This window comes from Podarcis erhardii, assembly GCF_964252035.2.
Source record: "Podarcis erhardii genome assembly, chromosome: 1".
In the NCBI taxonomy this organism is placed as follows: domain Eukaryota; kingdom Metazoa; phylum Chordata; class Lepidosauria; order Squamata; family Lacertidae; genus Podarcis; species Podarcis erhardii.
This window is the reverse complement of record NC_138497.1, coordinates 52,963,581-52,987,882: the sequence shown is the minus strand read 5'-3', so window position 1 is coordinate 52,987,882 and position 24,302 is coordinate 52,963,581. Positions and strand designations below refer to the sequence as shown.

The 24,302-nt window shown below is 42.7% G+C and overlaps 1 long non-coding RNA gene across 1 annotated transcript; it reads right to left on the bottom strand.

The window, feature by feature from the left end:
• Nucleotides 1-4,454: 4,454 nt before the first annotated feature.
• Nucleotides 4,455-23,839, bottom strand: LOC309327479. Its single transcript, XR_014150550.1, has 3 exons — nt 23,779-23,839; nt 8,381-8,480; nt 4,455-6,104 (listed from the first exon to the last, which is right to left on the bottom strand). It is a non-coding gene; the product is annotated as an uncharacterized lncRNA (long non-coding RNA).
• Between the last annotated feature and the right edge of the window lie 463 nt (nt 23,840-24,302).

Genomic DNA, 24,302 nt, shown 5'->3' with positions numbered 1-24,302 from the left:
TGCCACAGGGGCCATATTAAACCAACCAGCGGGACGAATTAGGCCCCCGGAACAGACTTTGGACATGCCTACTCTAGAAGAATTGTGTGGTGCTCTGTTTCTTCAGATTAGTCTCAAAACTTTACATCGAGAGTAGCCAACAGGCTGGTGTTGCTGCAATGCAACTCCTATCATCCCTTACCATCCCTGGCTGGTTGGGGCTGATGGCAGCTGTAATCCACAACATCTGGTGAACACAATATTGACCACTGCTGAGCAGCTCCTACCCATCATTAAATAGCAGGTGCAGCTGTAGATTGTTAAGCTTTAATAATATTAATGTTGCTCCCTATAATGAACAGTTTTAATTAATTTAGCCTTTAATCATCACTTTTAATCCCACACTTGCGGGAGGGGGGAAATCCATGCGAAAGGGATTTTACTTCTTTCTTTCACTGCCTCAGCTCTAATCATTCGAGTGGGGTTTTTAGATAGCATTTCTTAGCTCGTCACACAGCTTAATGCAGTTTATCCGCTCTTTGCTTCAAGTTCTGATTATAACAATCCTTCATTATTTGCTTTCTCAATCTGTTGCTTATTTTGATCAGGTTAAGACCGACCCCTTCCTTTTCCTTTGATTGTTTTGGAAACAGTACATTAACTTGGCTGGGAAGCATTTCCTCAGAGAGATTTTTCTAAAGTGCTCTGCAGTAAAATCTGTACCATCTTGTATCCTGCACAAACAAGGACAGATTTTTGTCCTCCTCCTCTCTTATCCCACTTGGCAGATTTCCCACAGCTGATGTGACTGTCTTGTAAAGGGTGCCAAAATCTTCCTATTCTCTGCTCTTCCCTTTATCATACTTGTATCAATCTTTCAAGAAACAAACAGATGAGGTGAGATGTGATGCAGCATTTTAATTGACATCACTCCAAGGCTTTTTGAGAGGTATGTGCCAGGCAGAAATTCAACAGATTAATCCTTTTCCAGCATTACATCTCCAAACAAGCAATGGCTGAATCTTAAATTTCTGCCTAATCCTCCAGGTGCTCTGCCAGGAAAAATAAAATGAGAAAACATAAAAGAAACAAGGGTGAGATCCCCATGTTATATAATACTCAGAGCTGGCACAGGTTCCTTCATCATGCTATGGGGTGTGTGTTCTAGGGCCTTATGAACTCTTGCTTCTGCTGCTGCCACTGTCAAGTAAGTTTGAGGGGAAATGGCAGTGGGCCCATTACAAGTCTGGTAAAAGCTTACCTTTTTGCTCAAGCTTTCCCTTACCCCTAATATCAGACTTTTTATGCCTTTGAATCTCCTGGGCCTCTATTTTATTTGTTTTTATATGCTTTTAATGCACCCCAAAATGACCACAGGCGCACTTTCTTGTAAGCAAGGTAGAGAATGTTCTAAGCAAATATTAATGGGACCAACTCAATGTTGTGGAAAGAGCAGAATGTCGTCTGGATGGCAGAGGTGGATTTAGGGCAGCTCAACTGGTTCTGCCACACGGGACGCCGAGACTAGGGGCCATGGCACAGTGTCACAACTATGTAATGAATTGAGCAGAACAGTGTTCATATAAGCCAAAAGGTTAGCAGTGATAAATCCAGTCAAGGATCAGGGGCCAAGGTTCAGGTCTTCAAGATCAGTTACAAGGGGTTCAAGACTGCTTGGGAACTGTGAAGTTGTTTCAACGGGTTGAACACAAACTGAAGATGCAGGTGTGCAGTTTCTGCTTTGGTCCCAGGTTCCATCATCAACCCTCCCATCCTGTTTGCTATGGTCAACATGGGAGTCCAGTTTACTAGAGCAGGTGAGAAATGAGATGGATCCTTGCAAGGACTGTTGAAAGGAAAATAGTGGAATCTACCAAAGCTCTCCTTCCAGACAACAATTGCAGTATGGAGATGAAATCACCAACTGGTTGCATCATGAGGTTCTGTTTGCCATTCTTCATTCTCCATTTCTTTTAGCTGTGCTTGTTCCACACAATAGGTGAGCGCAGTGCAGTAACACTTGGCATGAGGCCAGATTTGTTAGGAAATCAATGTTCTGTGTATCAAAGTAAGTCAACTGAGACATGTGACAAAAGGCCCACTGAAATGAAAACAAGGTGAGCAAAACCAAATCGGATGGAAAGGGTGACCTCCCAGTGAACCAAAATGTAAGCGTTAAAGAACTAGAGCAGGATGACTTGCTAAGGAAGAGCATACACTGAGGACATGCAACAACCTGTGCATGTTGTCCTGTTGGCAATAAGGCCATCTTAGACCATGCTTGTACAAACAGATTTTGTATGGAGGGCAGGTATCTGAGTTTATAAAAGATCTACTTGAACATCAACAACACGGAAGCAATGGCTGTGTCAAGTAGCCCCACCCTAGACCTTGCATGATTCTCCCCAGATATCTGCACAAGCATCAGTAGGATTTGTGGTATGTATATGTGGAGGTTTACGAACCTTGCTCATTCAGGTAAGTCTATACGCATACTTCCATAAATGCTGTATATGTAGACATCTGGGGAGGAACATTCTCTGTTGCAGGGTGAGGCAGGCTACTTGCTCCCATGTCAGCATGGCTCCACTCCTTGCTCCCAGGTTGTTGAACACGGGAGCTAATAACCCCAGCACAAGGCTATGGCCAACAATAGATTTTAAATCTACTGTCATGAAGCTGGATACTTTCTCTTATTCCTCCTTACCTCACAAGGAACTGTTTCTGGAAAATGCTGGGGGAAATTATGGAAGAAACCAATGGAAGGAATTGCTATATATTTTTTTGTTTGAGACTGAACCTATCTTCCTGAGGCAAGCAAGACCCAAATAACAGAGGCTGGTGTAGGATTTGATTGAAGATGAGTGAAACCCTCTTGGTTTCCCTCGGATTGGCTCAGGATTTCCCCAAACTTCCCCAAGCCAGTTCACAAACACAGAAAAGTGTTCTCTGCAATGTTAAGAGCCTTTGGAAGAAATCTAGCACGTAAAGTTCTTCATGTTGTTTGAATTGTTGCAAGTGGAATCCCTGATCTGGACCTTGTGCAGAGTAGAAATGAATTTGCTCTCCAACACAAGAATGAGTTTCAAAGGTTTACTGGAAGCAGTCTTAAAATGCTTACAGATAAATACTACAAATTACAAGGTAACATGGCTCTTAAACAAGCAAGCAATGGGATCTAGTCTTCTTTTTAGTTCTTAATACAGTTCAACAAACTTTCCTCTCTCTGGTTCCAGAGGGCGAGAGATCCTATGCAACTTACTTGTTCAGCAACACTGAGCTAAGTTCCTATCACTGCTGCTGGCTCCCTCAACAGCTTTCACCTTCCTGCTGTCAGAAATTGTGCAGGTTTCCAGTGATGAGTCATCAATTAACCTACTCCAGCCTTTCCTTGCTGCATTTGCCTAGAGTTTAACCTCCCTTGCCTAATACAAACTTATCTACGGACACAATCTTTCAAGCACAATGCATACAAACATTGCATATTAAACTCATATCCTTAACACATGCTTCACCACGCTATTAGCCAGGATGACAAGGGTGGGAAGAACCCCTTCCCCATTTTCCTTTCCTGTTGTGGCCTCTACTGTCAAATGAGAAAAGGTGTGTGTTTTGCGTGGTGGTGGCAGCAGCAAAGGCAGCTTTGGAAGATGAAGCAGGATGATGGAAGAAAGGTAGCGGGGGGGGGGGCGTGATCAGAATTCTCCCCCCTCTTTTATTTTGAGCAAGCAGAGCAAGAATTCCAAAGCTTGTAAACCTTCTCGTTCAGCGATGTGAGGGTGAGTAGTTTATGTGCTCCTAGAGTTTGTCTTCAGGTCCCTGCTAGGTGAACCTCACTGACATCTTTAATCCTTTCCCAAAGCATTGAGACACGTAAGTGGCAAGGGCTACCTAGTGTGATGGTTAATAAACTCAAACCAATGGATTTTCAATGAATAAATAATTAAATGGAGAGAGAGAGAAAAAACAGCTATGAAGTTTAGTTACCATTAATGAATGGGAATATATTCTTCTTTTCTTTCTGTGGAGTGGGGGGAGGGGTGGAAATCCTTAAGATAATCAGTCAGGAGAATAAGAAGATCAGACGATAATAGGATTGCTCCCCCCCCTTATCAGAATGGCAAATTCATGATGAGTGTTATATTATTCATTTATTTGGCTGATTTCTCTTGCACTTTCTATTTTGGGAGAGGAGGAGAATCTCTAAGTGGTTTACAGCATAACTTAAAATATTAAATACAGTATCACAAACTGTCTGAATAGGACATTACATATGAACAAAAATGAAATGCAACAATAGAATAAAGAGCCGCATTTACAGCAGGATCTTTAACAAAAAAAAAAATAAATAAATCAAAATATCCCCCTAAATGTCAAAAAGTTAGAGGTAGAAATCAAATGTGAAAATGCAATAAAAATTCCACATATGGAAGCATTGTTACTGGCTAAACACAGCAGCAGCAGCAACAACAACAACAACAACAACAAATTTTAGTTATATCCCGCACTCCCTGGCCAGGACCGGGCTCAGGGCAGCTAACATCAAAATATATGATACATTAAAACATTACACTTACAGTTTCGGCAACTCGGTCCACTCCAATTAAATAAAACCAAACAAATCTAACTGAGGCAGAAACTGCACCCGCCTTCACTTCACAAAGTATCATCTCCCCAACACCTCCTTAGCACTTTCACACACACAAACCCTCACTCTCAGCCATTCCCAGCTGCCATACTCATAAAACAGTTAGTCACCAGCCAGCCATTTGTCAAAAAGCAAACATCTGGTCTAAAAACAATCCACATCAACATTAAGTTCAACATACAACCAGCTCATTCACCCACCTCCATCTGGGGCAATACAGTTTGACATGCAAATATTAACATAGCCACTCCCTCCCTATCTCCCACCCAGGTAGCATCTTACTCTGTACTGGTTCATACTGAGTGGTATTGAGCCACTTTATAACACAAAAAACCTTATAACCCAGACTCTCATCCTTGGCAGCAAAAAACAAACAAATAAAAAACATGATTCCAGTTACTATCCAAAAATGCACCACTCACTTTCTCCTCCTGGATACTAAAGTCAACAATGCAAACTTCAGTAAGCCTTCATGATGGCATCATATGTAGCCTTATAAGAAGTTTGCAACCCTGTTTATAAATGCCGACGAGTGAGTGCACACACAGGTATTCAACAAGAAAGGCAACCATTTTCTGGTATTTTGTTACATAGAGGCAAAGCTTTACAAGAAAGTTGTTAGCTTATAGTCAGATTTTCATGGTGACATGCTTTGAACAACTGTCAAAGATTAAACCCCCAGATGGGATTAATAAAACTATGCCAACCACACAGGAATGCTTATGCAATAAAATGTGGAGCTGATTGACATATGCATGCCCATCAGTTGTTGCTTCATCATCACTAGATGACTGGCAGCTGAATGTGTAATGTACCAACCATTGAAAATGGGAAATGATCTGATAGCTCTCTGGTGGATATTTCATAATGCCAGGATTCACTTGATGTTGCTGTCACTGAGTGATAAGCATGTAGTCTGTGTGAATTCACTCTCCACAGGAGAATGACAATAGTCAGAGTCAGCGCATGGTAACCTTTTCTTGTCAACAGAAAGAGAGAAACTGAAAGAGAAAGCGAGTATTCTCTGTAACACAAGGTTAACTATTCAGGAATGCAATCTAGATATTTACGGTATATCATCATCAATCAAAGGTTTAAACTTTAAGCAATTGTAACTAGGGATGCCAGAGAATTCCACCAGAGGCAGAATAGGGAATGGAAATTCCCACAATTCATCTGTTCATCCGAGGTCAGGAACAGAAACCACACAAGCAAAATACATGCAGTATTTGCTGTTATATTTTTTTATTTTTTATTACTTCACAAATGCTGTGTAAATAATTACACTATTTTCTGCAGCATTTTTTACGTCTCTTCTATTGAAATTGATGCCTTCTCTGATGGAAAAATCCTGGCTGGATCTCAGTGTCCGGGCTGAAAGATGGGGGTCGAGAAGCTCCTTTAGGTATTCTTCTTCAGCTGCTGGCAAAAAGCCATGGCATGTTCCCAGATACCAGTATTTTGATTTCAGAGAACTCTGTTTTTGGAGAAAGGAACATAACAATGACTTCTCCTGAGACCATCAGCCTAAAAATGTCTTGCTAGGCAGCTTCCAAGTCCTTAAAAAGACTGAAAGTCAAACACTCATCTCCTTTGTGACTCCTGCCTGCTAAAAGAATACACTGAATCATCCAATATATTTCTTTTTCCTCCCCTTTTGTTTCAGATTTTCACTGCTTCTTTTTGTTGTTGCCCCCGTCAAAATAGAGGTGACCCCAAAGCAATGTCTTGGAAGCTTTAATTTTTTCTCTCTGTTCTTGTTCCCATGGATACACTCAATTCAATTTACAAGAGCATTGGAATATTATCTGAGGATTACTGGGGCATGATACCATTTCAAAAAGAAAACACATGTCTGCCTGCTCTTGCTCCCTCATCTTCCCCATCGCAAACCCAGTAGATTTAGATGCATAGGCCGCGTTGCACCCAGGTGATCTTCTCTCACACCATATTTGTAGGACACTGCTCTCACTGTTTACACTGAAGGTCTTTCCACCCATGATTCTCCCTCATTGTTGTTGCAAACAGTTGCTAGCATGATGTGTTTAATTGCATAAGCCTAATCATTGCAAGGTGGCTTTAGCAGGCTGCTTATAACATCAGTGGATGTACTTCCCATGTAATATATGAAAATGTAAGGAAAACCTGGTGGATCAGCCAATGAACCATCTATTCCTGCTTCCTGTTCTCCCAGAGGCCAACCAGATCCCCTCCTGTGGTTGATGGAAACCACAGGAGGGGAAATTGCTGTTGTGCACACACAGGCAGGAGCTGTGCACAACAGCAATCTTCCCTCCTGTAGTTTCCATTAACTGATACGATGTGATTAAAAACAACTGGCAAATAGCCCTTCCATATAAAAATTAGTTGTATGTGTTATGTATTCAGTAGTCTGTGTTTGCCTGAGCTTGTGTCTGGACTAAGGATTCTGAGCCCCTGTGTTCTGATTCGATACATGATATCCAATCACAGAACATTTCAGGATTTGGGCCTCCGCCACTGGCTCTTAAACTCTGCCTTATGATTCACAGCTTGGAAGTTTAGAAAGCCAGTCACGTTGGGAGTGGGAGTGGCCCAGGCCTCCAGGAATGTATGTCAGCAGTTGCTTTGCCCCTGTTGTCCAGTTATGTAGTTCAATAAAGGTTCTTGCTGTTATCACTGTGTCTTGCCTCGTGGGAACCCACCTACACCTCAGTAAGATGGCCCTGAAAAGAACAAGTGTTCAACCTAGAATATATTTGTGGTGTTTGCCTGTTTGTTTGAAAAATGTCTGCACAGGGGGAGAGAAAGGGTTAATATGTAAACCAATAGGAAAGCCGGAGGCGGAGCCTACCTGTATATAAAAGGGCTTAGCCCGAGGTTTGAGTTGGTTGTTGGTGGGTAGTTGGTTGGTTTTAGTGGGTTGGTTGGTTGGGAAAGGGAGTTGGAAAAGCAGTTGGCAGGCAGTTGGAAATAGAGAGACAGTAGGTGCAGTGGGTTCTTGTGTGAGGGGAGGTAGAAGAGATAGAGTCAGGATAAAATAAGACTAAGAAGGTAAAGAGTAACAACGTCTGGAATGCAGTTAAAGTTTGTTTGTGCCTGAAATAAATTACACTCTTTGTTAACTTGAGAACCTGACTGAGACTAAGTGATTTAGTGGGGAGGACCTGGTTGGTGGCAGTGGATTAGTAGTGTATGGGTCAATAGTCCATGAGATGACCAGGGGCTCCTAACAAATGCCACAATACTGCTTAGTCAACCACTGAACCATCAGTAAAAACTTAGAGAGCCTAGCTGGATCTGACCAAAGGCCCAGCTAATTCAGCCTCTTGTTCCCTAGAGAATAGTCCTCTCTTGCTGTTTCCTAGTAGCTGGTATGTAATGCCTATCAACCATATTAACTCCATATTGCTATCATGACTGGGAAGCCATAGACACACCATCCATGAATTTGTGTAAACCCCCCTTCCCTCACTGCCCATGCTAATGACCAACTGCAAATCTTGTGGTGATGAGCAAAATAGGGTGGGCAAAGAAAGAGCAAAGTAAATCCCGTGATAGACTGAGTGTCAAAACTACATGCTATTAAACTGAGAGGCCTCCCACAAGAGGTCTTCCTCATCATGACCAGCATTTTGCTAGTACATGTGCTCTGTACTGAGCAGAGAGATCATCACAGCACCTCTTTCCATGGCACGCATGCAGCACGATCTGCAGCCCAGCATTATCTAGATCTGTTTTTAAGCCTTCATTTAGCATCATCGAAGCAGGCACCTGTATTTTCCTGGGCAAATCACAGAACTATGTCAGCTCATTTCAATCTCAAAAGGTTTGCTGTGTTTTCCTCCCAATTGGAAGCTGCAGCTGGTACAGGCTGTGAAGGAAACATAAATAATAGAATATTTTTAAAGCTGTAGGATTTGGTGGTGGAGGAGGAATATGTGTGGCAGGGGAGGCATCCATGTTTAGAGGAGGAGAATGGTGCTCTCAGGAGGAACACCTTGGCCCAGATCCGTAACTTAGGATGTAGCAACACCACTTCAGCTTCCTTGTTTCAATAGGTTTGTGGTGGTGGGGATAATATATAGGTCACCCTTGTGGGGTAATTAGTAAAAGAATTGGCTGGATCCCTAGGTCCAAAGCACAGGGCTAAACACACACTCCAGCAACAGAGAGCCCCCAGTAGAGTTTAGAAGTCACCATTTTTTCCCTAGAAGCAAAGCACTGCTCAGTTTCTCATATTCAACCATAAATTCAGTTCACCTCATTTCTACAGCAACCTGCATTTTTTAAATAAAAAAACTCCTCAAAATACAACAGCATTTGAATGCAAATTTCTCATAATGAACACAATTTTGTAGACAGCTTTGGCTAATGCACACATTTTTGCAAGCAATTACCCTCATTGTGCATCTTTTTGTGCTATTTTGTACACACTGCTTTGTTGGAGAACTGCACTGCAAGATTCAGAAAAGTGCCCATTTAAATGATAACTGTGTTTTGGTTTGCATATCAGTTCAAGAAGCTTCTTGACAGCTTCTCATTAAAATGCAAATAAAACTGAATTTCTCCCCCAATCCCTTATTCTGAGCATTTATTTACATTAATATTCCTAGACTACTTTTCCTCTGATATGTCTTCAAAGTGGCTAGCAAAGTTTTATAAAATCTAGTCAAACTATCAACAAATGAGGACACTACAGGGGGAAAACAGTTTGCACAACAAACCACATAAACAAATCCATCAATAGCAAAGACCCAGCTAAATAAAACTGTTTCTTCCAGGAGAACTGGCAACTAAGGCATGACTCAAGAGTGATGCCACTTCCGAAGCCACCATTTCTTTTCCTCCTCAGCATATACAATTGCTTAGACATCCTTGTCAAATACAGTATCCTTCATACTCCCTCACTCATTCTGAGGCTCTGTGGTGTACCACTTTCCAGGAATGATAAAACTTGTGCTAAAATAAGGAGGACATAACAACAGGAATGATTTGTAGTGTGAGGACAAAACAAAAAGTGGTTCTGGCAAATGTTCTGACAGGAATAGAATTCGAAGTTATGACCTTGAGGAAGTAGAGGCCAGATGAAATACAACCGGTAGGACAGCACATTTCTTCAGCCAGTACTATAAGCCAGAATTCCTGAGATCCCTTGCCCCGTTGGTTTAGCAAGTCCCCCTCTGCACACGATAGACCCATGGTATGGATGCAACCTGTACTAGCCAGCCAGGCATTCCTCACCTAACTTCCCAATGCCAAGTGCCCCTGCCAGACCCTGAGAGGAAGAGGGATGAGGCCACCCTGCTCTTGTCCCCCCTCCCACCCCATGGACTTCTTCCAGTTTTTCCGTCCTGAACGTTCACTGTGTGTGTTGGAACTTTCTTTTGTTGTCTTTCCAGACCAAGGCTGCACTGCATACATGTATCACAGAATCCCAATCCCAATCCCAAAGAAGGGCAGTGCTAAAGAATGCTCCAACTACCACACAATTGCACTCATTTCACACGCTAGCAAGGTTATGCTTAAAATTCTACAAGGAAGGCTCAAGCAGTATGTGGACCGAGAACTCCCAGAAGTGCAAGCTGGATTTAGAAGAGGCAGAGGAACCAGAGACCAAATTGCAAACATGCGCTGGATTATGGAGAAAGCTAGAGAGTTCCAGAAAGACATCGACTTCTGCTTCATTGACTATGCAAAAGCCTTTGACTGTGTCGACCACAGCAAACTATGGCAAGTTCTTAAAGAAATGGGAGTGCCTGATCACCTCATCTGTCTCCTGAGAAATCTCTATGTGGGACAAGAAGCTACAGTTAGAACTGGATATGGATTGGTTCAAAATTGGGAAAGGCGTACAACAAGGCAGTATATTGTCTCCCTGGTTATTTAACTTATATGCAGAATTCATCATGCAAAAGGCTGGGCTGGATGAATCCCTAGCCGGAATTAAGATTGCTGGAAGAAATATCAACAACCTCAGATATGCAGATGACATAACCTTGATGGCAGAAAGTGAGGAGGAATTAAAGAACCTTTTATTGAGGGTGAAAGAGGAGAGTGCAAAATATGGTCTGAAGCTCAACATCAAAAAAACAAAGATCATGGCCACTGGTCCCATCACCTCCTGGCAAATAGAAGGAGAAGAAATGGAGGCAGTGAGAGATTTTACTTTCTTGGGCTCCATGATCACTGCAGATGGTGACAGCAGCCACAAAATTAAGAGACGCCTGCTTCTTGGGAGGAAAGCAATGACCAACCTAGACAGCATCTTAAAAAGTAGAGACATCACCTTGCCAACAAAGGTCCGTATAGTAAAAGCTATGGCTTTCCCAGTAGTGATGTATGGAAGTGAGAGCTGGACCATAAAGAAGGCTGATCGCCGAAGAATTGATGCTTTTGAATTATGGTGCTGGAGGAGACTCTTGAGAGTCCCATGGACTGCAAGAAGAACAAACCTATCCATTCTGAAGGAAATCAGCCCTGAGTGCTCACTGGAAGGACAGATCATGAAGCTGAGGCTCCAATACTTTGGCCACCTCATGAGAAGAGAAGACTCCCTGGAAAAGACCCTGATGTTGGGAAAGATGGAGGGCACAAGGAGAAGGGGACGACAGAGGACGAGATGGTTGGATAGTGTCTTCGAAGCTACAAACATGAGTCTGACCAAACTGCGGGAGGCAGTGGAAGACAGAAGTGCCTGGCGTGCTCTGGTCCATGGGGTCACGAAGAGTCGGACACGACTAAACGACTAAACAACAACAACAATCACAGAATCCTGGGAACCTCAGCTTGCCCCTCACAGATTTACAATTCCAAGCACCCTTATCTAACTACAGTTCCCATGATTCTTTGGGCAAAGCCATGTGTTTCTAAAAAATTATTTATATTTTATTAAGAAACTTTCAGTCATGGAAAATTACCGTAAGTGCTTTAAATGTATGGTGTATGTGCAGCCCATGATATCATCTCTAGCTTGTCTGTCACAGTGGAGACCTGTCAGCTTTTCTTTGTTTATTTCTCCAAAGGACATCAGTGCTCATTGTTCCCCAGCCAGATGAGGCTGATGCACATGATGAGTCAGTCTGTGTCTCCTGCCTTCCCGAAGCCAAGCTGGAAACTCAGTGGGAAAAGTTCGGCTCCAGTTTAACATAATCTAAACCCTCTGAGGAAGCTTTAATGTCACTATCTTCTCAGAATGGCAGTTAAGGATCTTTCATCAGCTTCAAGTGTTTTAACACCATAAATGTTTACACCAAGTTCTTATTCAGTCACTACAAATTCTATCACTTATGAACGTGGATCATATCCACTGAAAGTGTTAGAAACATGCTATAAATACTTAAAAGTCACTTGGGGCTAGGATTGTACAGATGAATCTATTTCTGGTCCTCGACAATTTTGTTAGTAAGTCCATTTAACCATCTTTCTACAAATCCACATATTTTTTAAAAATCTTATTTAAATACAGATTGAAATACATACTAAAATATTTGTTTCACCACACACACACATATGCATACATACATTAGAAGACAGAATCGGGATTCAAGATGACCTTAACAAATTGGAGAACTGGGCCCAAGATAACAAAATGAATTTCAGTAGGGACGAATGTATGATTATACACTTAGATAGGAAGAATCAGATGCATAAATATAAGATGGGGGACACCTGGCTTACTAGCAGTACATGTGAAAAGGATCTAGGGGACGTGGTGGACCACAAGCTTAACATGAGTCAACAGTGTGATGCAGCACCAAAAAAAAGCTAACGTTATTCTAGGCTGCATCAACAGAAGTCTAGAGTCCAAGAGCAGTAATAGTACCACTTTATTCTGCCTTGGTCAGACCACACCTGTGTCCAGTTAGAATCATAGAATCATAGAGTTGGAAGAGACCACAAGGGCCATCGAGTCCAACCCCCTGCCAAGCAGGAAACACCATCAGAGCACTCCTGACATATGGTTGTCAAGCCTCTGCTTAAAGACCTCCAAAGAAGGAGACTCCACCACACTCCTTGGCAGCAAATTCCACTGTTGAACAGCTCTTACTGTCAGGAAGTTCTTCCTAATGTTTAGGTGGAATCTTCTTTCTTGTAGTTTGGAACCATTGCTCCGTGTCCGCTTCTCTGGAGCAGCAGAAAACAACCTTTCTCCCTCCTCTATGTGACATCCTTTTATATATTTGAACATGGCTATCATATCACCCCTTAACCTCCTCTTCTCCAGGCTAAACATGCCCAGCTCCCTTAGCCGTTCCTCATAAGGCATCGTTTCCAGGCCTTTGACCATTTTGGTTGCCCTCCTCTGGACATGTTCCAGTTTGAACTGTGGTGCCCAGTTCTGGGTGCCACAATTTAAGTAGGATGTTGACAAGATGGAATGTGTGCAGAAGATGGCAACCAAGATGATTAAGGGTCTGGAAACATATGAGGAACAGTTGAAGGAGCTGGGTATGTTTGATCTACAAAAGAGGAGACAGAGGAGATGTGATAGACATCTTCAAATATCTCAAGGGAAGAGGGAACAAGCTTGTTTTCTCCTGCTCTTGAGGGTAGGACTCAAATCAAACCAATGGCTTCAAGCTAGAAGAAAGGAAATTCTGACTAAACATCAGGAAAAACATTCTGACAGAGCTGTTTGACAGTGGAACAGACTTCCTTGGAAGGTGGTCAACTCTCCTTTTTTGGAGGTTTTCAAGCAGAGGTTGGATGGTCATCTGTCATGGATGCTTTAGTTGAGATTCCCGCATTCCAGCGGGTTGAACTGAGAGACCCAAGAGAGTGCAAAATTTGTCAGTTTGCTTTAGAACATGGGGCAGATTTCTTGGGTCTATGTTAGCTATCCCTGAATGCTCTGGGATGAGTTAAATGTGCAGTCCTGTGGAATGGGAGTCTTTTTCTGCTACAAATCTATTAGCATAGGCACTTTGGAATGCTTCCTAAGGGCACAGTCTAATGTTTTATTTATTTTATTTCCTTATAAAGAAGCGCTCAGAAATAAGGGCCATAACATACAAAAAGATTAAAAATACACACAATAATGAAACAGAGCAGCAGGCCAAGAGAGAAAAACAAGTTAAGATAGTGGGGAGGGGAATCATTAAAGCCCCATTATAAAGCTTCCCAAGAGAGCATCAAAGGCTGGGTGGTAAAGTCAGGCATTAAAAATCTTTTCACAAAGAAAAGCTTTAAGCTCACTGCAGAAAGGCAATAAGGAGGGGGCAAAGAGGCCTCCTTGGGAAGGCAGTTCCAGAATCTGGGTGCAGCAACGGGAAGGTGCCAATTCCTTCTTCCCATCAAATGTGAGCTTGTAACTGAGAGGAGGTGTTCTTTAACTATTTTATTATTTCCTGATGTGTGGGCAGATTCACTGGAGAAGAGGCGGTGCTTCAGATGCCCTAGCCCTGAGCTGCATAGTGCTTTAAATGTCATTTTACTGCATACTGGGGTAATAAGGTATGTACGGGGGGGGGGGGGGTCACATGTGCTGCTGGGAGTTCTTTCACAATATGTATCAAAGTGCATCTGTTTAATTTCAATGAGACTGACATAGTTTGATTTTGTTATTGATATCTGCATTTTTCTTTCTCACCCTTTCTTCCTCTCTCTCATTCTATTTTGTGGTAATTTCAATGACGATGATTATATTAAGACTGTACGATCACTTTGCAGTGTTCAAGATTTCAAACATTATTTTTTTTATTGCTGGTGTGGAAAAAGTTCAAGAGCTAAAGAAATATATTCACCCACACCAAATCAAAAGCTAAACTTTGAATTGTGCCCAGAAAAAACAGGAACACTAACTAACGCACACGCGTGAAAACATACATACTAGTGCAAAATGTAAGTTAGCCAGGCAACCTTTTCATAGGCAAAATTCAAGATTCACAGGATAACCCAAAGCAGACATGGGGTTTTTCTCTCAGTTTCTCTTCCCTACCATTTGTGGCTTTGATTCCTGCTGTGAACAGATTCTGAAGCTCTGAGTTAACTAAAACTGTCTGTCTTTCCTACATACATCTCTTTCTGGCACAGTGAATGACAGAGGCATTGTCTAAGAACCATCCACCAGTTTATATTTAGCAGGGGTTTTTTCTGATTAAGTTTTGTCGCAAAGGAACAAATTGTGTTGCTCATCAGCATGTGCTCTACCCCCCCTACAAAAAAAACCCACATTTTAAACAAAGGAGGTATAAGTGCTGTAATTACATAACTTGCAAATAATCAAATCACATCAAACTATTAGCAAAAACAATTAGTGCTAAATTACAGAAGTTTGACAATTAGTGACAGGTGCAAATTCTTTGGCATCCACCCCCTTTCACTTATAATTGTCCTCCTCCATGTTACACTGTGTTCTCCTTTGTCTGCAGAGGGACTGAAATGTCGAAGTGCAATTCTAAGTAATGGGTATTGCTTATTCCTGGGGAATTGTGGGAATTGTAGTTTTGTGCAGGGTAAGGAGCCTAAGGGTTTCTGATACAGAGTTCTGAGCATTTCACCAGACTATAATTTGCAGCTTTGGGTGATGTGAAACTGAAATGGCATAAGACAAGTGTGTGTAGATGTTCTGTATCACAGAGGTGAGCAGAAGGCACATGACTCCCACCTGTCTTCCATATTTTACTGGTGAAACAAAGAAAACTTGGTGTAGCCCAAGAGTCCTGATTTTCCAGCAACAGTTCAGCAACCCAAAACAGACATGGGATTTTTCTCTCAGTTTCTCTTCCCTATACCATTTCTGGCTTTGATTCCTGCTGTGAACAGACTCTAAAGCTCTAAGTTGACTAAAACTGTCTGTCTTTCATACTGTACATCGGGGAGACTGGGCAGGTGAGATGTTGGGGGGGGGATCCCGCTTTGCCCTCCTGAAATGTTGGAGGGTGTGACACAGCAGGCTGCCTTCGTATTATTTCTGCAGAGGACTGCACCTTGTTCAGTCAATTCCACCCCATGGATAATGAATGGAAAGGGGCATAGCTCCCCCCACTGCAAACCTCTGTGCAGGAGCCTGCTTTCTCAGCATAAACAGTGCAGAGAGAGTACTTTGGAACCTGTGCATGGAATGAGCTCAAGCCACTGATCCAAACCCTTTGGAATGTTCATTGTCCAGGGAATTTGCTGGCTATTAAACTATGTTTCAGTTCATACAAAATAACATTTACTCCCTTGGTTTTTTCTATTGCTCCATCTGTTTGCCTGTTGTATATCTTGCTGCATATGCAGAGCCTTCCATAAGTAAATCTGAAAAATCTGCCAAGGCAACTATGAGAGAGATATCGCCCATTGGAGATCACAAATAATGTTCCTTGCAGTTCCTGTTACTATCATATCAAGACTTGTCATGGGGAAAGCGAGAGCAGAGAATGAGAGAACAGAGAGAAAGGCCAACACTGACTTACAAAACTAAGATCTGCTTGCCTGACAAAACTCATAGAATCATAGAATCATAGAATCATAGAGTTGGAAGAGACCACAAGGGCCATCGAGTCCAACCCCCTGCCAAGCACATCAAACTAACACATCATTTTAAACCCAATGTCATCTCTTAGCCCCAGATCAATAGCAACCAACATGGTAGAAGCATATTTGAGGACTAGAAAAGAACCCATGGTAGAAAGGCAGCCTGCAACCCCCTTTCCACAAAAGTGGATAGATTTGCTCATGCGCTAACCTAAAGTGTAACGTGTCTGCTGATTTGGGACACTGGTTTGTTGAATGTGCAAATGTTTCAAGCAGCTGGTTCTCTATATTTGATTAAAAGTTTACAATTACCCGAGTTTGTTATTAAGCAGTTGCCATGGAGTACAGCTTGCTTTTCCAACTGTCCCGGTGTCTGATTTGGGTGTTGTTTTTATACAAGTGTGTTCTACATTGCCCTGGTAAGCCAACAGCATCTGTTGGCATCTGTGCACACACAGAAGCATCCGTCCATAGCTGATGTCAAGTTGTAATACATCCACAATGTAAGGCAGTAATGTTTGTTAAATAAAGCGAGTCACAGACTAAGAAGGAGTAAAAACATTCTTCCTCCAAGCCCTGAGAGGGAGGCAGCTAATGACGTACAAAGGGGAAATTAAGCAACAAAAATGTCCTTTCCGGTCTGACTCTCTAAAATAGAACTAGAAACCATGGAGCAGATTTGCAGACAGGTTTGAAAGACAGTAACTTGCCTGAGGCTACTTAATTTGTAGTGCAGCTGGGATTTGAACTCACATCCAAATTAACAACATTTCCATCAAATCACAGTGAAAGGACTAAACAGGTGTATAAAAGAAGATGAAAGATAAATTTAGCAGATGTCAGGAGAGTAATCTGCTCAGGCTAAGCTTGTTTACAGCTGTAATGACACAGGGTGAATATTCAAATGAGTCTGAGAAACACTGGCCTGCGAGCACTCCAGTTGGAGAACAGCCTTTACCAAAGGTGTCATGGGCTTTGAAGACACTCAAACTCAGGACACAAGGGAGAAATGTTCTAGGAGGAAGGCACGCTTGGCAAATCCACACCGTGATCAGCTCCCACCTGGAAACCAATGTCCCCACTGTGGAAGGACGTGTGGATCCAGAATTGGTCTCCATAGTCACTTACAGACTCATTGTTAAAACCGTGTTTATGGAAGACAATCTTACTCAGCTATGAGTGATCACCAAAGAAGAATCCAAATGAGTAAGATTGAATGCCCAAAGTTAATCATTTGCAGTTTCACACAAGCCCTGCTAAGGTTTTTTGTCTTCACACATTCTCCATTGTGCAAGGCTGGTCCTGAGAGCCCAGCCCTGCCACCCTCCTTGGCTTGGGGCTGACCTTCTGCTGTGGAGAGGCTCTCTCCCTGCATATTGAGGGTTCATGGTGAGCAGTCTTCCCAGCTGTGAAAGTTCAGCTCCACCACATGGACCAGGGTGGGGCAATGATATTCCACTGCCACCTGGCTTGTGTGGTAGAGCCAAAACAGCAGCAGCTACCTACCAGCAGCAGCAAGTTACACAACAGAGAGACAGAGTAAAATGGCACCATTTGATAGTTTGCTATTGAGCTGGAAGCTCCCTGATGGCAGGTAAGACTATAGGTCTATCCAGCCCAACATTATTTTTAAAGGGTGCAAAGGTTTATTTCATTGCATGGTCTAAATTCTTTTTTTCAGAATAGCCTGTCACTGAACAAATACCCTCTTATCCTTCTGCAAAGGTGCTGCTTTGCTGCACTGAGCTGGCAACATATCTTGAATATTAGGATTTGAATGGATCCCTACAGTTCAAACATCCCATGGATTATTTTTGCTGAAAAGGGATTCGGAGGAAAGCTTATTTTATGTTCTCTAAATGATACAAATTGCCTACAAATGTTGTTGGGTTTTTTTGGGGGGGGGGCACTATGTGAAGGGATTTCTACTAATCCTCAATAATTTTTCTGGCAAATTAGATCAAAGGCTTTTGTAAGTCCTTTAATGAAATGGCAACACTATGTAACGTTTCCATGGCTTGGGACTGCAATCTATTATAGCTGTGGAGAGCACCACATTGTCTATCTCTGGACTAACTACTCTATTCCGAACTGAAAAATGGAAAGTGTAATGCCAGGGAACTGTCATTAAGGGAGGGGGGAGAGGTAGGAATGGACAGACAGCCTCCCCCTTTGTTGAGCAGCTGTAGCTCGTCAGAGTCTGGTGAAGGCGAGGGCTCAGGAGAAACAGATGAAGAGAGAAGGGGGGGGGGGTGATGCAAAGGCTCACTCAGGCTGAGATGAGCCACGACACCGCTCCTAAGGAATTTGAAGTGCCACTTCCATCTCATAGTTTTCACCAGCAAATTAAACGTAAGGAAAAGAGGTGGAGAGGGGTTTTCCTGGGCTTTTGTGCTGGAGGGCAAACTGGAAGAAATCACTTCTGGAATCTGCTAGTGATTCAGGCAGACATGGTTTTTGGACTTCTGCACTGTACATAGTTTTTGCACTCAGTAAAACCTGTAAAAGACAGGTCGGAGTCCTGGCTGTTATCTTCGTGAGCAACCACACACACATTCCTCACACGTAATGCTGGTGGTCAACAAAAGAGGTTTAAAGACTCTCCCAAGGCAAATCTTAAAAAATGTAGTATAAACATAGACAACTGGGAAACACTGGCCTGCGAGTGCTCCAGTTGGAGAACAGCCTTGACCAAAGTTGTCATGGACTTTGAAGATGCTCAAACTCAGGACGCAAGGGAGAAATGAGCTAAGAAGGTGGCACGTTTGGCAAACTCTCACCATGATCAACTCCCACCTGGAAACCTATGTCCCCACTGTGGAAGGATGTGTGAATCCAGAATTGGCCTCCACAGTCACCTATGGACACACGTTAAGACCGTGTTCATGGGAAACAATTTTACTCAGCTATGAGTAATTGCCAAGGAAGAAGAATGCCACAATATATTTGTCAGTCTTTGTCAAGGCTATTTGTTGTAACTGAGGAGGAGAAAGAAGACAAAAGAGTTAACAAATAATTGGGTGAAGGTTTTAAAGGATGGGATTTAAAATTATTACGCTGGGCAATCTACTGCCACAGTGGAGAGGTGAAGATGAAAGAAAAACATGAAACAATTATGCAGATATCCATAAACAGCATTTATTAATATCTGGAGAATGTGAAACTCCTTGAACCTGACAATGAGATAATAAAGATTGAATGCTCTGTGGATGCTATGATAATGATGAGTCACTGTATGAATGTTGCTTCTGAAATATTGACAAGATGTGAACACTATTCCAGAAACTGCCCCTTTGTGTAGGAAAATTCACACAGATTAAAATTCTGGTTATCTGCCTTGAATTAATCTATTTCAATTCTTGGGTGGCACACAAAGCTGTTTACTAAGAGCCATTGTGTCTGCAAAACTCCTGTGGTTCTCTCAGGCTCTAACAGGATTTGACTTGCAAGAAATCATAGCCAGAGTATATTTACTTCGCTTCGGGGGAGGGGGGGCAGTGGCACAAGCTGCATAAAATACTTAGTAGGTCTCAGCATGGGACGGCAAAGGATTGTGTTGAATCTCTAACTGGACTCTGAAAATGATGATGAAGTGATGCTTCCCTTTAAAAGATCAGGCAGCTGAGATGAAAAAGCTTTTCCTCATCACACATCCAATGAGCAAACAGGTGGCTCATTAAAAAAAAAAGCGCTTTCAGGATGATCACAGCTTGTTTGTTTAATTTTCTGCACTAGAGACAGGCCATCAGGAAGAAGCATGCATTCTATTTCCATTTTGAATGAGGCTCTTGGTAGCATTTCTTAGTGGGAGTTCTCCCTCTGGCTAACCACCTGCTACATTGCTTGCAAGTTGCCTTTTATCCTCAGTCTAATCTCCGGTCCTCCTGTGAGAAGGCCTCTTGTCCACTCTGGCCATGGCCAGCTCATGTAAGTCCCTTAGAGCTATATGCTCAGGTTACTCCACATGTTTGTGTATGTAAATAACGCACGTGCACAGAGAGAGACCGCTGTGAGCTGGGATGCACATGCAACTTCTTATATGTACAGCCCAGTTCACAGTAGTGTTTCTGGCAGACATTTCTCTGGCTTCTTCTTTGCCAATAAGTGATGGAGAAGATGGCTTCCAGCTCACACTTGTCTCCCTCCATCTGATCATTTACCTGGGTATGTAATCATGTGAAGAAACTTATCAGTATGATCTGACCTTTATGTCTATATCCTTCTACTGCATCCCTTGAAAACAGCTCTCTGTTCAGATCATCTATTTTAGTGAGAAGAAGGAAAACACACTGGCTCTGAAACGTGGCTGATTGCACAAATTCTATCATTGCCTTTTATCCATAAGGACCTAAGAAGAGCCCTGCTGGATCAGGCCAATGGCCCATCTGTTCCAGCATCCTGTTCTCACAGTGGCCATGTCAGTGTTTGAAAAAGAAAAGGTTCTGACCTCCTTTTTACTCCTTTGCCTAGTCCTCAGACCTTAAAAAGGTAAAGGGACCCCTGACCGTTAGGTCCAGTCATGGACGACTCTGGGGTTGCGGTGCTCAATTTGCTTTAATGGCTGAGGGAGCCGGTGTACAGCTTCCAGGTCATGTGGCCAGCATGACTAAGCCACTTCTGGCGAACCAGAGCAGCGCCCAGAAACACTGTTTACCTTCCCGCCGGAGCGGTACCTATTTATCTACTTGCACTTTGACGTGCTTTCGAACTGCTAGGTTGACAGGAGCAGGGACCGAGCAACGGGAGCTCATCCCGTTGTGGGGATTCGAACCGCCGACCTTCGGATCGGCAAGTCCTAGGCTCTGTGGCTTAACCCACAGCGCCACCTGTGTCCCAACTAAGGTCCCTCAGACCTTAGTTGGCACAAAAGAGTCTTTGAGAAAGAGTATTCTTGCAGAGTATTGCTGCTTTTATTCTTAAAAAATCTTTTTCTCCACCCACGACCGACAGCTTTTACACACACCAAATGCAACCAGCTTTCTACCATCCAACCAACCCACACCCAACACTAACATTGACCACTCTATATATACAGGTACAATTTGGTGAAAGGTTGCATGAGTCACTGTAGGCTGCTGACTCATGCTGACTTAGTTCTTTTAGCATTAAAGAAACAGCGGCCAATTTTTAGCCGTGACAAGCCACCCAGATGCCTGTGGGAAACCCACAAGCAGGGCCTGAATGACAAATAATGTCCATAAGGTAAGTAGCCCCATGAGCATTGCTGGACCTAATTATACACTGTAAATATTAAACTAGTATTTGTATCACAACACAATGTGTATCACACAACTTTTTTGTATTCGCACAGTGTTCACTTATGAAAATACACAAATAGGATGAGACTGCACTTTCATACTGTCAAAGTACAGAAATGGGTGTTTGTATAGAGTTGGAAAAACTTGCAAATGCTCAGCTTACAGCACATGTCCCGGTATGCCCCACGGAGAGCCTCAAGGTCCATAAATAACAACACCCTAGTGGTCTCTGGCCCTAAGGAAGTTAGATTGGCTTCAACCAGAGCCTGGTGGAGCGCTCTGCCTCATGAGACCAGGGCCCTGCAGGATCTGATTTCTTTCCGCAGGGCTTGTAAGACAGAGTTGTTCCGCCTGGCCTTTGGCTTGGAGCCAATTTGATTCCCTCCCTCCCTCTCTTTTTTTTTCTTTTCCTTCTCCTCCTGCGATGAGGCTACATTTTAATATTTTAATGTTCCATTATTTTAATGTTGTATTTTATTTTTGTTTTTAAGTTGTAATCATTCATCTTGTTTTTATTATTGCTTGTAAGCCGCTCTGAGCCCGGCCTTGGCTGGGGAGGGCGGGGTATAAATAAATTATTATTATTATTATTATTATTATTATTATTATTATTATTATTATTATTATGTTCTGTGATTCAGAATTGTATGTGCATTGAATGCATGTTAAGGATGACATAAAACAATTTTCATCCCACTCCTCATGGAGTTTATGCTGTTAAAAGTTTCAGCTGCTGATATCTGCTCCCCCACGCAGCTGCAACTGAAGGCGTAAGAGCAAGCCAGGCTAAGCTGTTTTGTCTGCTAGCTCTAGTAGCTGCTCTTATAGTATGTCTTTAGCAAGTCAAGATTTGTGGAAAGAGGAGTTTTTGGGTCCTCCGGATAATGATGTACTCTCCTGCGCAATCTGAAAACTGTGACTTCAGTTGGATGCTAGAACAGGCTAAATATAGCCCATACGCTGTATGTGAAACTGCACATCTGCCTATGCATCCTCCCTACATTTTAGCACATCTGAGACTCAAGCCAGAATGCTGCTGGTCTACAGGCATAACCAGGGAGACTAAAGGCAGCCTCCCCCTGGCCAAGCCAGCAGGATTTGTGCTATAATGATCTCATTGAAGGTCATTTGTGACTTGCTTAAAGGCCATCCAATTTGAAGTCCATGCGTATTAGCAGGACAGTGAGCAATCCTGGAAAATTAGCCATCACTCAACTGGCACAAACTCTAGTTGGACACACAAGGGGCAATCACAGTGAGCGATGAATTTCAGCAGGATGTTCCAAAGCAATCTGGGCCCCTGTACGGAAGCAGGATGCAGGTGCCTGGACCCCTGAAGAGCTCAGGAAGGGCTGTGCGTAGCTATGCACAGGGGGCCAGCTGTCCACCTACAGATACAAAGAAGTAATTACTCTCAAATGGCACAATAATTAGCACAAATATCAAGATCTGAGAGTGTTTCCGGAATCCTTCCCAACTCCAGTGGATGGATCACTATGTAAATGCTACCAAATTGTTGATTCAAGGTCTAGTGGGAGTTTCCCCTCCTCAGGATGGAAAGGAAAGAGAACTAGGGAGAAGACTTGTTTGAACCAAACTCCACCAGAAATCCAAATCTCCAGCAGTTTCCCAGCAGCATTTATTTTTATTTGGTTTGTCCAGCACCTGATATCAGTCAACAACAAGTGCCAAAAGCCCACACAAAAGCTGTTTCCTTCATAGCCAGCCAAGGAGTGAGATAAAAGTTTTTCTTTTTTAATAACTACATTTTATTTTCCTTTTTTTCTCTCTCCTGAAAAGGTACACAAGGTTTTCACTTCAAAGTACAGAAATCTTAACTACACCGAGAGCTGGTGATCATATTGCATTATTAAGGGAAAGGGAAAGAGCAGGTCAGACTTGCAAAGAGCTGCACATATGAATTAAGAATCCCTTGGCTACTTGGTGGATAAGTTGTTTGAAAGGTCTGATCTCAAGTGAAGGATTTATTGTGTTTCAGAAAGAGAGAGCAGCATGGATCAAAGGACTGTGACTTTTCACAGAAGAAAATAGCATGATCATGGAAGGAACAGATTTTCCTGACTTCCCTTTAGTAGTCTTTCACAGTAAACTCACACTAGCATTTATAAGAACCAATTATCAAATCCAGAAGTGCACCTTGCCCACAACAGTGGCCTGTAAGATAATACTTAGCAATATATAGAGCTTGCAGTTGTTCTAAGCATTACATGTCTATTATTATAGTTGCACGACGACCCTGTGAGGTAGGGGTGGAGAACCTCAGGCTCAGGGACCAAATGTTTTCTCAGCCCCTGTGACCAAATGTTTTCTCTGGCTGGCTCTCAGGACTCTCCCAGGCCACACAAACCATGGGTCCTGCTCTATGGGCTCCCTGAGTGCTTTTGCATAGCTGGAATGTTCCCTTGAGCTTTGATCATTCCTCTTGCTTACCTGGATGTAGAGGGGCCAGGGGTGGAGAAGCTTCAGATTTCAGAAACCTCATGTTGCCTACCATAGAAAGGGAAGAGCTGCAGCTATTGCTCCACCCACTTTTGCTTCTGGTCCTGCCCACCATTGGCAAGTGTTCTCTGGAATATTGCCTATGGGGGATGTTGTGTATTGAGTCAAAGGATTTTATATCTGTATTATTATTGTCTGTAATTGAATTAGGGTAAAGTAACTGCCTTTTGGTTCCAGAGGGTACAGCTACTATTGGTTCATTTAAGCTGCTGTATTTGGATCCTCTGTCTTATTGGTTGCCTCCAAAAGGCAGGACTGTGATTGCCTGATATTGTTCCCTCCAAAATGTATCCCTTCTAGCTTGTTCCCTGTCCCTATAAATGTAGCTCTCCCCTCCTCAGATTTTAGTCTTGTTGCTTTTAATAAAGAAGTGTTACTAGAGAACTGTCTCCAGCATATTATGTCAAGAGAGCTGAAATCACAAACCCCACGTCACAACAACTGGCGACGAGGAT